The 13,408-nt window shown below is 42.0% G+C and overlaps 1 pseudogene; it reads right to left on the bottom strand.

The window, feature by feature from the left end:
- LOC112177685 lies at positions 1–12,300 on the bottom strand (annotated as a pseudogene).
- Between the last annotated feature and the right edge of the window lie 1,108 nt (positions 12,301–13,408).

The raw sequence follows: 13,408 nt of genomic DNA, 5'->3' as shown, positions 1-13,408 counted from the left end.
CTAAGACCTCAAAATGGCTTCCTCATGCCTCAATCTTTGTCGGAGGTTGGTCCTCAACTCCTCATCAGGTGACTACATCATCGACATAACCAGCAAGGGGTCTATTCCATATTATTATTGCCTCCAGTATATGGACGAGAAAAACACATCTTATCTACCCAGTCAGTATCAACCCTGAACTCTGGCTGTTTGGTGTCGCATACTAGACTGACCCCTGATTTTTTCACTACTCCGAGAAATGGAAGTGCGGTTGTTATCAAAATTTCAACAAAGTCGCCTCCTTCCAAATTGAACTTATAGCTGGGTAAATGTCCCAGCCAAAGACACTCGAAATGGAGACAGTCTCCAAGGCTTGATTGCACTGGCGCAATGTAAAATGTAGTGAGCTTGGTATGGTTTGTAACCCAAACGCCACTACTTGGAAATTCTGTGTCAAGAATATCATTTTTTAAACAAGTGAAGCAGAGAGTGATGGCTATTACATTACTCCCCCTAACTTCAGGCACTTGAAAATTTATTCTGCCACCATCATTGACCCACGGGAACCACTCAGGAATGTCAGTCGGAGGGAGAAATATGCCACCAGGTCCCAGACCGATGATGTCACTAGGATCAGGTCCCAGAACCATGACGTCACTCGGACCAATGAAATTCCATCCCTATACCATACAAGAAGCAAGATGAGAATGAGAGAGAGAGAGAGAGAGAGAGAGAGAGAGAGAGACCTGTAGAATTTTCTCCTTGAAGGTAGCAGTGATATTGATGCACCCTTCCATTACAAGCAGCCTCATGGAGCTTTTCAAAGATTCATCCAAGCCTGGAACCTCAACGAGTTTGGCACATCCGTCTAGAAACATCTGTCTCAGATTGGACATATCTGAAAAGTCCGGCATTATTTCCAATGCAGTGCAGTCGGAGGCGCAGAGCTTCGTCAGACTTGTTGGTAAATCTGGGATTGCAACAAGGTTTGTACAACTTCTCAAATCTATATTGACAAGCTTAGAAAGGCTGCGGAGGCTTGGAAGGCTACTGAAACTGTTATCATCTAGATGTAACGATTTCAAAGAGGAAAGACTCCCAAGATCCATAACCTTTATCGATTCATCGGTAAGATTGCAATCAAGCAAGCGTAGGCATACAAGCTGGGAGAGGCCACTGAGGCTTGGCAGGCTTTGCAAATTAGTTGGAACATTAGTTATAGATAATCTTTCCAAGGAAGATAGAGTTCCAAGATCCTTGGGAACATTAGTTATATAGCAGCAATTGATATATAGATCAACTAAAGAGCTTAAGCCTTGAACGGAAGGAGGCAATATGAGATTACGGAAATTACGTGTAATGGGCTCCCAATATAGTAGAGATAAATATCTCAGGTTCGTTAATCTCACAATGGAAGACGGCAGTTCTGTTATGGCTGTGCCATTTGCACTCAAAGTAGACAACGATGTCATGTCCCCTATTTCCTCATCCAATTTCTCAAAGCTTTCACAGCCATCAAGAACAAGAGTTACTATAGATTGTAACTTATAGAAACTCCTTGGAAGCTCCTCAAGAATTTTGCAGCCCTCAAGATTAACCAAAGAAAGCCTTTTAAGTCCTCCAATGGACTGGTGAACCGTTGCCAATTTCCCACAATCTGTTAGGAATAATTTCTCGAGATTTGGGATAGTTGAAAAGTCAGGTGATCGTTTTAAGAACCTGGAATGACTGAGATCAAGAATCTTCAATTTCGCAAGGACCTGTTAGACAAAGTTAAAACAAAAACAAAGATCAAAATCCCAAAAGAAAAGAAATAAAGAGAGTGTGATATTGTGAACAAAACCAAGGAAAGAAGTAATAAATTGGTTAGAGTAGTAATATACCCAAGAATCTTCCCAAACGTATCTGAGTTTGTTATATGGCAGGTAGATAGCAACTACTTCTCCTAGACTAAAGTCTTTTGGTATGAACTCTAGAGGGAATTCAGACCAGTGGAGCCATCTTAACTTGTTGGGGAGATATTTGCAGCCTCCAGTGAGCTCAACACAACTGAGTTCGAGAAATCTCAGTCTCTTCATTTTTGCAAATGCTTCTGTCCTTAATTCAGGCCTTTTCTCTGATTTTATGCTCCCCATGTCTAGAGTGAGTCCTTGAATTTCATCAGATCCCTGTGAACAAAAGACATCGAGAGGGTTATCTGCATGTCATGAAAAGAATTTCTAACTTCCTACGCATAAGTGGATTCATGAATGCAGGCAGGCCTAAACTACAAGAGAGATACATGATCGACTTACACTATCGAGTTACGGATTACTTACTTACTGTGCCAAGCAGCGAGTATTTATTGATTCTGTGTCATTGGAGCCTTAAACCTTATTAAATGCACAGCACAATACCAAGGTGATGTGGAAAAAGAAACTAACTGCATTACATGGTATTACCAGAACTGTAAGTTCTTAATGCACATGATCTTGTTTACAACATGAAACTGTTTTGCATGCCTGTAGTAAAAGAAAAACTTACTCAAAATACATTTTGCATTCGAAAGTATTGAATCATACAATCAGTGAATCAGACTATCAGAGTTGATGAATTACTTATGAATTTTTATTTTATTTTTTATTTATGAGTTCAAACACATATGGGGCATACTAATTTGATGACGGATGCATATGCTACTCTTGTAGTATATTCAATTACTGAACATGAAGTTTGGTAGACGAAGGTACTCACAGATTCGTCACTCAATACCTCTATTGCATCTTCCCGGCGCCACACTCTACTCCATTTTCCAGGGTTGTCACGGCATTTTTCACGGACAATTGCTCTACCCATGTCGCGAAGCAAATCATGCATCATCAGCTTGTTTTCCTTACTAACAGTTACAAGGCAACGTTGAATGAGGACCTCAATTCCTGAATCTGGAAAAAGGTCACAACTATCCAATATTTGTTTGACCCAGTCCATCTTCTTCCCAATATGGAAACATGATAAATCAAGGAATATGTCCCTCTCTGTATCATCATTTAGCCCATCAAAACTTATTTTGAGTTTTTCTTGAACTTCGAGTGGAGGAACTGTTTGCAATTTCTTGATTTCACTTTCCCAAAATTTTGTGCTTCTTTGAACTAGAAAAGAACCTAGAACTTTAAGAGCTAGTGGCAAACCTCCACAGCAATCAACAACCCTTCTTGAGAGTTTAAGATATTCTTCATTAGGGGACAATGAGTTTTAAAGGCATGCAAACTAAAGAGTTTGAGAGCTTCTTCTCTGTCCATCACTCGAGCTTGATATATAAAATCCACTCCAAGTTGCTTTAGCAAATGTTCGTCTCTTGTCGTTATAAGCACTCTGCTTCCCAGACAAAATGAGTCACGGTCTATTGCTAATGCATTCAATTGCTCCACTTGGTCGACATCATCAATTACGACAAATACCCTTCTGCATCCGAGTCTATTTTTTATCACATTGATCCCTCTGTCAACATGACGTACCTCGGTCATGCTTGTTTTAGAGATATCGGAAAGAAGGCTTTCTTGCAAACTAACCATGCCGTTGTTGTGCATCGTTTCCCTGACATCAGGAAGGAAACTTGAAGCTTCAAAGCTTTGACGAAATTTGTTGTAAAGAGCCTTTGCAACTGTTGTTTTTCCGATCCCCCCCATACCGCAAATTCCAACAATGCGAACATCATGTGCTGTTCCAACACCTAAAAGAGGAATAATATCTTGCATACGAGAGTCTATTCCAGTTTCATTTTCCGCTACCTTTAAGTCTGTATTATTAAGAAATTTAGAGATCTCCTGAATAATCATCCGTATAAAGTTCGCTTCATGCCTGGCAATAACAATAGGTCAGCACAGCAGAATTAGACTCATCATCCAATTAGAAGATCAAATTGAATTGATACGTACTACAAATATTCTATACACAGTTGTTGCTCCTAAAGAATAACATTTCAACAAAATTGCAACTTAGAACTCAGAAATCAAGGAATCAAAATCTTCAAAAAGGTTGTGCGCACACTCGTGCATATCTAGGAGATATTTTTGTTGAAAGAATGCAAAAAAAATGATCTTTGATCTAATGTGTCATCTTGTTCTATGGTAATAACCTCTACTACATAAGGGTTGAGCAACCAAGTAATGAAATCTGTGACTTCAGCAAATGAGATTTTATTAATATAAGTTACGGATAATAGATAGCAATTAAGGTAGTGTTGAAGGAAAATCAAGTTTAGTGTGCCTTATCAAACTAGGAATAGGAATAGGAGAGAAGGTTCTAGATTTCCCAATCCTACACGGATTGGTATTCCTTGTAACATTAGATTATGCACTTTGTAATCCCTATATATAGGGCTCCTATTCTCTATAATGAAATACACTTCTCTCATCAATCTCTCTCAAATACCAATATACTTAAACACGTTATCAGCACGACTCTAGCCACAAAAACAGAAAACCAAAAACCCTGAAAAGTTCTTCCCACCGAAATCTGCCGCAAGCCCCTGCAGCACCTAGTCCCTTGCTAGCCCGCCTACTACTGCAGCCCTCTCGGCCTGCCTACCTGCCAGCGCGCCCCCGCGCTCAGTTCGCTGCCTTGCAGCCCCGCGCCCGTGCGTCCACCCCACGCTGCCCCTGCAGCGTCCCTGCTGCCCCGCGCACACCTGCGCACGCTGCTGCCCCGCCTACGCACCCGTGCACCTGCAGCCCTGCACCACTGCTGCTGCCCCTGCAGTTTGCCTCCGCTACTCCTGCACCACTACTACCTCCGCAGCCCCTGCTGCCCCGCATCAGCTGCACGCCTCTACTTAGATTACTTCGCTCCATCACGCCTGCATCGACACGCGCGTGATCCAAAACCAACAAGTAAGTATCCAAAGAGTAAGCTTTAAAGTTCCTGATTTGAAATTCTTTCTTTTTCTCGGGGACTTCAAAACCTCCCTTCTTCTTCATCCCACCTTTCATAGAACGTGGGTTCGATTCAATGCGGAATCGTGGGGATTCACGCAATTAACGAACTAAGAGCGTTCGTAAGACTTCGGACTAAGAGCGTCCGCAAGCATCGATTTATGACCTTATAAACATCATTGTTTCGGTCTAATCCAATTTTCTTGGAAATCGATTTCTTGGTAGCATAGCTCGGAAATCTTAATATTTAGTTGTCGTGGAAGTTTTAAACTCCGAAACTAATATATTTCTTCTTCTTATTTCAGGATGTCGAAACTTGACTTTCCTGCACTTACCTCAACTGGCTCGGAATATCATAGTTGGGCCACGGATGTTGAGCACCATCTCACTTCAAAAGGGATCCTACCCTTAATTCAAGCTCCTAATCCTACTCTCATATTTGAGCGTACGGCTACGAACAATGCCACCGCCCTCATCTTGATGAGGCGCCACATGGATAAATCACTCCGACTGGAGTACATGGCAATCAAGGATGCTAGAGAATTATGGGTCGCGCTAGAAGAGCGATTTGGTAATATCAAGGATACCCTCCTCCCTGACTTGAAAGTTCAATGGGGCAATCTACGATTCGCCGACTTCAAGTCTGTAGCTGAATACAATTCAGAAGTTCTACGCCTCAAAACCATGTTGGGGTTCTGTGGACAACCCGTCACAGAGCAAGAACTAATTGAGAAAACTCTCTCCACCTTCCCCGTCTCAGCAATTTTGCTCTCAAAGCAATATCGAACGGAGTTCGATACTAGACGGATCACGAGATTTCATCAGCTCATTACTATTATGTCTGTAGCTGAAAAGCATGATAATATCCTCGTGAAGAATTATAATTCAAGGCCTATCGGAACTAAGAGCGTTCAAGAGGCGAATTATAATAATGCACCCAAAGGAGGGCGCAAGGAGCGGAACCCTAAGAATAAGGGACACAACGGACGTTCTGGTCCATATAACCGCCCTACAAAGGAAGGTACTCGTCAGAATGAAGGACGATCACGTGGCAATACATGGCAACGTGGGAGAGGAGGCCGTGGGGCTCCAGGACATGGAGGAACCACCCAGGGCCGTGGGAATGGCGCCAACTCCTATGGGGGACGCCACCCAAGTGCAAACAATGCACCTCAATTAAAGGGAGGAAATCACAATGACATGTGTCATCGATGTGGATCTAGTGAGCACTGGTTCAAACAATGCAACGCAAGCAAACAATTGGCTGCGCATTACAAGGCATTTAGAGACTTCAGAGAGCATGAAGCCAACTTTGCCGAAAATATAGAAGAAGATGGTGATGATGTCAACGTCAATCTCACCATAGCGGACTTCAAATCTGACAAAGAATTGCACACGGATGCTGCAGATTTTGATTAGTATAGTCCTTTATTTTTTCCAAGAATCATGTAATGGCAATTATGCCTTAAGTCAATAACATGACTTATTGTATTAACTTTTTCCCTCTAGGCGTACTCAAGAGTACTTGTGATGTCTAGGCAAGGTTTGATCTGAGAGAACGGTTTTAAAAGTGAGCAACGCTCCACCAAAATCTCACCTTACCTTACCTGGTCACAACAAAATTGAAATTACCGAACGGATTAAGTGACTACGATTTGTCTACTATTTGATTTTATATTGGATTAGATTTTAGTCAAGAAACTTTGATGTAATCATTGGCTATCATTAATAAAGTATCGACTTATTTTATTCAAATGTCTTGGACATATTCTAAATTCGAACTTTATTATTTTTCAGTATGTTTCCCGGAGAGCTCGAATGCCTCGTGGATAGTGCCACTACACATACCATCCTTCGAAACAGGCAGCTATTCCTATGGATGGCGCCTACTCGATCTTCTGTGACTACGATGGCTGGACCATCTCAATTGATTCATGGTCGAGGACCAGCTCAATTTATGTTGCCTAATGGCACTACTTTGAATGTCACCGAAGCTCTTTATGCTCCTAGGGCAGGAAGAACCCTATTGAGCTTCAAAGATATAAGAGCCAATGGTTTTCATGTGGAAACACATTGTGAGAATGGACAAGAGTTCCTTTGCATCACCTCTAATGACTACGGACATAAACGAGTATTAGAGAAACTTATGTGTCGCTCTAGTGGGTTGTATGCCACCACTATTCGAGTCATTGAATCCAACCATGTCATGAGAGATGATTTATGGGATTCCGACACGTATAGGCTTTGGCACGACCGTTTGGGACACCCAGGTCGTGACATGATGATCCGTATATTAAAGACTTCACACGGACATCCCTTTTTCAGAACGAAAAGAAGTAAAACTCGGTTTTTGGACACCGAAGGAGCCCCTGCGCCTCACGGCGCCGTTCACCCCCAAATCCGGCCATCCTTGGCCGGCGCCGCCTTCCCCCTGCGGCCTCAGGGTGGCATTGACGCCACCAAGGGTCCTTTGTCTCCAACTTTTACTTCTAAAGTCACTTGTGACTTTGTGGCTCAACCAAAATCCTCATTGGTTGTTTCTAAAGCCCATCATTCGTTCTGCAAAGCCTGCTCTTTAGCAAAGTTAGGATCAAGACCATCCTATGCAAAGGACACCAAGGAAAATATACCATTCTTGCAAAGAATTCAAGGTGATATTTGTGGACCTATTCAACCACCATGCGGACCATTTAGATATTTTATGGTGTTGGTTGATGCATCGACACGCTGGTCACATGTCATGCTATTGTCCACAAGGAACGCTGCATTTGCTAAACTCCTAGCACAAATAATTAAGTTACGGGCTCACCACCCTGATCATCCCATTAAGTCTATAAGATTAGACAATGCTGGGGAGTTTACATCAAAGACTTTTGATGATTATTGCATGTCCATTGGGATTGATGTTGAACATCCTGTTCCTCATGTTCATACCCAAAATGGTCTCGCAGAAGCCACCATTAAACGACTTCAAATGGTTGCTCGAGCATTGGTGATGCGCACCAATCTCCCTATTTCTGCTTGGGGCTATGCAATATTGCATGCAGCTGTGCTTATTCGTCTGAGGCCCACTGCCACTCAACCCTTCTCTGCGTCCCAGATGGTTACTGGGTATGAGCCTGATGTCTCACACTTACGCATATTCGGGTGTGCAGTCTATGTGCCTATTGCGCCGCCACAGCGCACCAAAATGGGTCCTCAAAGACGATTAGGCCTTTATGTTGGATATGATTCTCCAACGATTATCCGCTACGTAGAACCTTTGACAGGCGATCTCTTTACCGCTAGATTTGCGGATTGTCACTTCGATGAGACAGTCTTCCCGTCGTTAGGGGAGATAAGAACATCAATGTTCAACAGGAACGACAGGAATTGTCGTGGTCTGTCCCCACTATGTCTCATCTTGATCCCCGAACCGCACAGTCAGAAATTGAAGTGCGGAGAATTCTCGATCTTCAGAACGTAGCAGATTCGATGCCTGATGCGTTTTCTGAGATCGCTAAAGTGACGAGATCACACATCCCTGCTGCAAACGTGCCTGCAAGGATTGATGTCCCTAAAAGTAGAGGACATGACGCCAACTCAAGAATGCATGAGCATGGCGCCAACGTCCCATCTCTCAATGATGGTGACGTTGTGGCTAGGCCCACGGCTCCCGCCAAGAAGCGCGGGAGGCCCATAGGTTCGATGGATTCTCGCCCAAGAAAGAAAGCGAGTTTGGCACAAAATAATCCATTAATCATCGATATAAATAATCCATCTCATGAGAATATTCCGGATTATGGTTATGTCCAAGAGACATCATTGGGGACGCTCCAATGTCAGAACCAACTCCAGAGAATAGAGAGATCTCCATAAATTACACTAGTGTACATGAGATGATGGATAGAAATTCTATGGCGATTGATGATGCATTTGCATATCATATTGCGAAAGGGATTATAGAATATGATGATATCGAACCTCGCTCTGTTGAAGAATGTCAACGAAGAGCAGATTGGCCTAAATGGAAAGATGCGATCCAGGTTGAATTGGATTCACTAACAAAGAGACAGGTATTTGGGCCTGTAACGCAGACACCCCCAAGTGTAAAGCCTGTTGGCCATAAATGGGTCTTTGTTAGAAAGCGTAATGAGAAAAATGAGGTGGTAAGATATAAAGCCCGCCTTGTGGCGCAAGGTTTCTCACAACGCCCTGGAATCGACTACGAGGAGACATATTCTCCCGTAATGGACGTTATAACGTTCCGCTACCTTGTCAGTTTGGTAGTTTCCGAAAAACTTGACATGCAGCTTATGGATGTGGTTACAGCATATCTCTATGGGGATCTAGATTCAGAGATATATATGAAGGTTCCAGATGGACTTCAATTACCCAAATCAAGTGGCTCTAAACCACGGAGCGCGTTTTCAATAAGATTAAAACGCTCACTATATGGATTAAAACAATCCGGACGGATGTGGTATAACCGTCTAAGTGACTACTTGATTGGGAAGGGATATATTAACAATGAAATATGCCCATGCGTGTTCATTAAAAGAACAAGTTCCGGATTTGCAATCGTAGCAGTTTATGTCGATGACATGAACCTAATTGGAACTCTAGATGAGTTAAAGGAAACTGCTAATTACTTGAAATCCGAATTTGAGATGAAAGATCTTGGGAAAACACGGTTTTGTCTCGGTTTAGAACTCGAGCACCGTAGTGATGGAATCTTGATCCATCAGTCTGCATATACTCAGAAAATTCTAAGGCGCTTTAATGAAGATAAAGCAAAGCCTGCAAGTACTCCCATGATCGGCCGTAGTCTTGAGCCCGGAAAAGATCCGTTTCGTCCAAGGGATGAGGACGAAGAACCCCTAGAGGCCGAAGTGCCCTATTTAAGTGCAATAGGCGCATTATTGTACTTAGCTCAATGCACAAGACCGGATATCTCATTCGCAGTGAACTTGTTAGCTCGACACAGCTCTGCGCCAACACGCCGCCATTGGATTGGTGTAAAGACCATCTTTCGATACCTAAGAGGTACGATTGATATGGGCCTATTCTATCCCTACAGAGAGAAAAGGAATGACGGAAAATTGGGATCGGACCCAAAAAGGCAAAACGCCCCCGTCCATGGAATGGCCGCCGGCCATGTTGCCGGCGCCGGCGCCGCCGCCGCTCATGGTGGCCGGCGTCCTCCTATCTCCCTCCATCAAAACGACAATGATGTCTTGATGGGCTTTGCTGATGCAGGGTACCTCTCTGACCCTCACAAAGGTCGCTCCCAAACAGGTTATGTCTTTACCATGGGAAGCACTGCGATATCTTGGAGGTCTACGAAACAGACCCTTGTTGCTACTTCCTCAAATCATGCAGAGATTATTGCTCTACATGAAGCTGTACGTGAATGTGTATGGTTAAGGTCTGTAATTCGACACATTCAAGGAAGTTGTGGTTTGAAGTCTACCACAGATGACCCTACATGCATTTATGAGGATAATGCAGCTTGTATTGAACAAATGAAGTTAGGTTTCATCAAGGGCGACAACACCAAGCATATATCGCCTAAGTTCTTTTATAATCAGCAACAACAATCACTTCTAAAGATTGAAGTGAATCAAATCCGATCAGAGGATAATGTAGCGGACTTATTCACTAAGTCGTTACCTAAATCCACCTTCGAGAAACATGTGAAGAGCATCGGATTGAGAATGTTATCCGAACTCCCACGATTGTAGCAATCAGGGGGAGATATCGACATCAGGGGGAGTTATGATGTCTACATGTTCGATCTCGAAGAGTGAAGGACGTGTTGTGCTCTTTTTGTCCTTCGACCAGGATTATTTTTGTCCCACAGGGTTTTTGTTACCTGGCAAGGTTTTTAACGAGGCAACGGATGAAGCGTCACTACCAAGTTTGAGCGGCACAAGGGGGAGTGTTGAAGGAAAATCAAGTTTAGTGTGCCTTATCAAACTAGGAATAGGAATAGGAGAGAAGGTTCTAGATTTCCCAATCCTACACGGATTGGTATTCCTTGTAACATTAGATTATGCACTTTGTAATCCCTATATATAGGGCTCCTATTCTCTATAATGAAATACACTTCTCTCATCAATCTCTCTCAAATACCAATATACTTAAACAGGTAGATCAATTAGTAAATATTACCCATCAGCTTTAGTTCTAAGATCCCAGCCAGACAAATTTGTAGCTTCGGTAAGAGCAGCTCTCCACCTCTTGACCTTATTTTCATCTTTGTCTCCATGTTTTTGATCAAATGCCTCTGCAAAACTACCACTCTGTTTCCGGACATCTGAAGGATCAATATCATAGAATAGTGGAAAGACTAGTTGCCCCAGTGTTCTTCTACACTCCATGATCTTCACTAGCTCCTCAAGACACCAACTGGAATCTGCATACCTCCTTGAGAAGACGATGACACAGATTTTGGACCCTTGGATTGCCCGCACCAGTTCCTCATCTATAATCTCTCCCCTCTTCAGTTCATTGTCGTCAATAAAAGCATTGATTCCAGCCTCCTTTAAGGCCAGGTAGAGATGGCCCGTGAAGTTGTTGCGCGTGTCTTCACCCCTGAAGCTCAAGAAAACTTCATAAATCCAATGATTTGAGGAGGACGTGTCCGATGAAGCCTCTGCTTCATGGGCTTTCCTTTTTCTTGGTCGGAATTCATCGGCTTTCGTGCTGGTAGCCATTGGTAGCATCGACTGCAAAATGGCAATTGGTCAGAAGGAAGGCACGCTCAGATGACTAACAGTTGTTAAATTTCCAACAACAGAATACCTTTCTTCAAACGAGAAGTATCATTGGACATTCTTAAATTTCCAACAAAACAATACCTCTTTGCTTTTAGAAAAGATAGCACGTTCTTCATTTGCTTGACTAAGAATGGGAAAGAGGCCATCATGGGAATCATGCAAATTGCTAATCTTTATTTGCTTTTAAGTTTTAAATCCATTCTATTCATTTCACCAATTCATGAGAATAATTGTGTGCCATGCCTTAATTTCTGTTAGGAATTTTGCTGTTGGTCATTAACCCCTGATCAAATTGTAAATTGAGCCAGTAATAGAAATAGTGAGATCAAATGTTTCTAACATTCAAGATAAACTACATATGACATCAATTCAAATTCAACGACAAGCTTCCAAATTTGAGTCTCGAATTGATTGAATAAGAGAAGGACTAACTATTCAGCAAGCATATAAACCAGCGGAGCATTATTAGCATAAAGAAAAAAAAAAAAAAAAACTTAAATTCCTGACTATATATGTTATGAATGAAATGATGTAAATTTACCTTTTGATTTAGTTCCATTCCGATGCAATTCTAGTGCAGCAACAATGATGCTTGAATTTGAGATGAAGATCGCAGATCGAATAGCAAATGGAGGAGACAATGGATCGTGAGAAAGGGAAAAGAATGAAATGGGATATAAAGAGGAAGAGTACGTAAAGCAGAAAAGGGCGCTTCACGTACAGCAATGAGACTTGTGATTAACACAGTACTAATATTAGTGACGTATAAACTGAAGCCATACCCAAAATACTAAACATCATGTTCCTTTTAGAATTTAAAACCGCTATTTAAATTTAACAAACTATGTTTTAGTATGTGTCAACTGCTTTTAAATCACACTATGCTAGTATGCTCTGCATGTAGTTTAAAAAAAAATTGCAAAAATTATTAAAAAATAAAAATAAAATGAAGAAAGTTATATGATAGTATATAGTAGTTATCTGAATGATTTGCTCCCTATAGATAACTGCACATAATGAGTAGTTACTGTAGAGAAAGTGAATGTATTTTTATATTTCAAAGTTATTTTTGTTGTAGAGAAACTGAATTTGGGAGAAATTTTCTGTGTATTCTCATTAATAATAGGGGCCTCTTTATATAGAGGATTACAATGCATAGAATCTCAATCATACAAGGAAAGTAATTCTACATTGATTAGGATTCTAGATCCTTCTAATTAAATCCTATTACCACTAGGCTATTACCACTAGGTCAAGTAACCTAGAGTTTGGGCTAAACACAAATTAGGTTTTCCTTGAACACTCCCCCTTGTGTTGCCCAAACGCGGTGCTTCTCTCGTTGCCTCGTTAAAAACCTTGCCGAGTAACAAAAACCCAGTGAGACAAAAAATAACCTCGGTCGAAGGGGAAAAAGAGCACAACACACCCTTCACGATTCGAGACGAACATGTAGACATCTCCCCCTGATGTCTGCACCTCCCCCTGATGACTACGATCATGGGAGTTCAGATAATTTCTGCAAGCCAATTCTTGCCACATGTTTCTCGAATGTGGAATTGGGCAATGACTTAGTAAACAAGTCTGCCTCACTGTCCTCAGATCGAACCTAGTTCACTTTGATCTCGAGGAGTGTCTGTTGTTGCTGATTATGCTTGGTGTTGTCGCTTTTGATGTAGCCTTGCCTCATTTGTTCAAAACAAGTAGCATTATCCTAAATGCTCGTAGGCTCATCTGTGGTAGACTTCAAACCACAATTGT

This window comes from Rosa chinensis, chromosome 7 (assembly GCF_002994745.2).
Source record: "Rosa chinensis cultivar Old Blush chromosome 7, RchiOBHm-V2, whole genome shotgun sequence".
NCBI lineage: Eukaryota > Viridiplantae > Streptophyta > Magnoliopsida > Rosales > Rosaceae > Rosa > Rosa chinensis.
The sequence above is the reverse complement of the archived record's forward strand: the minus strand, read 5'-3'. Positions and strand labels throughout refer to the sequence as shown.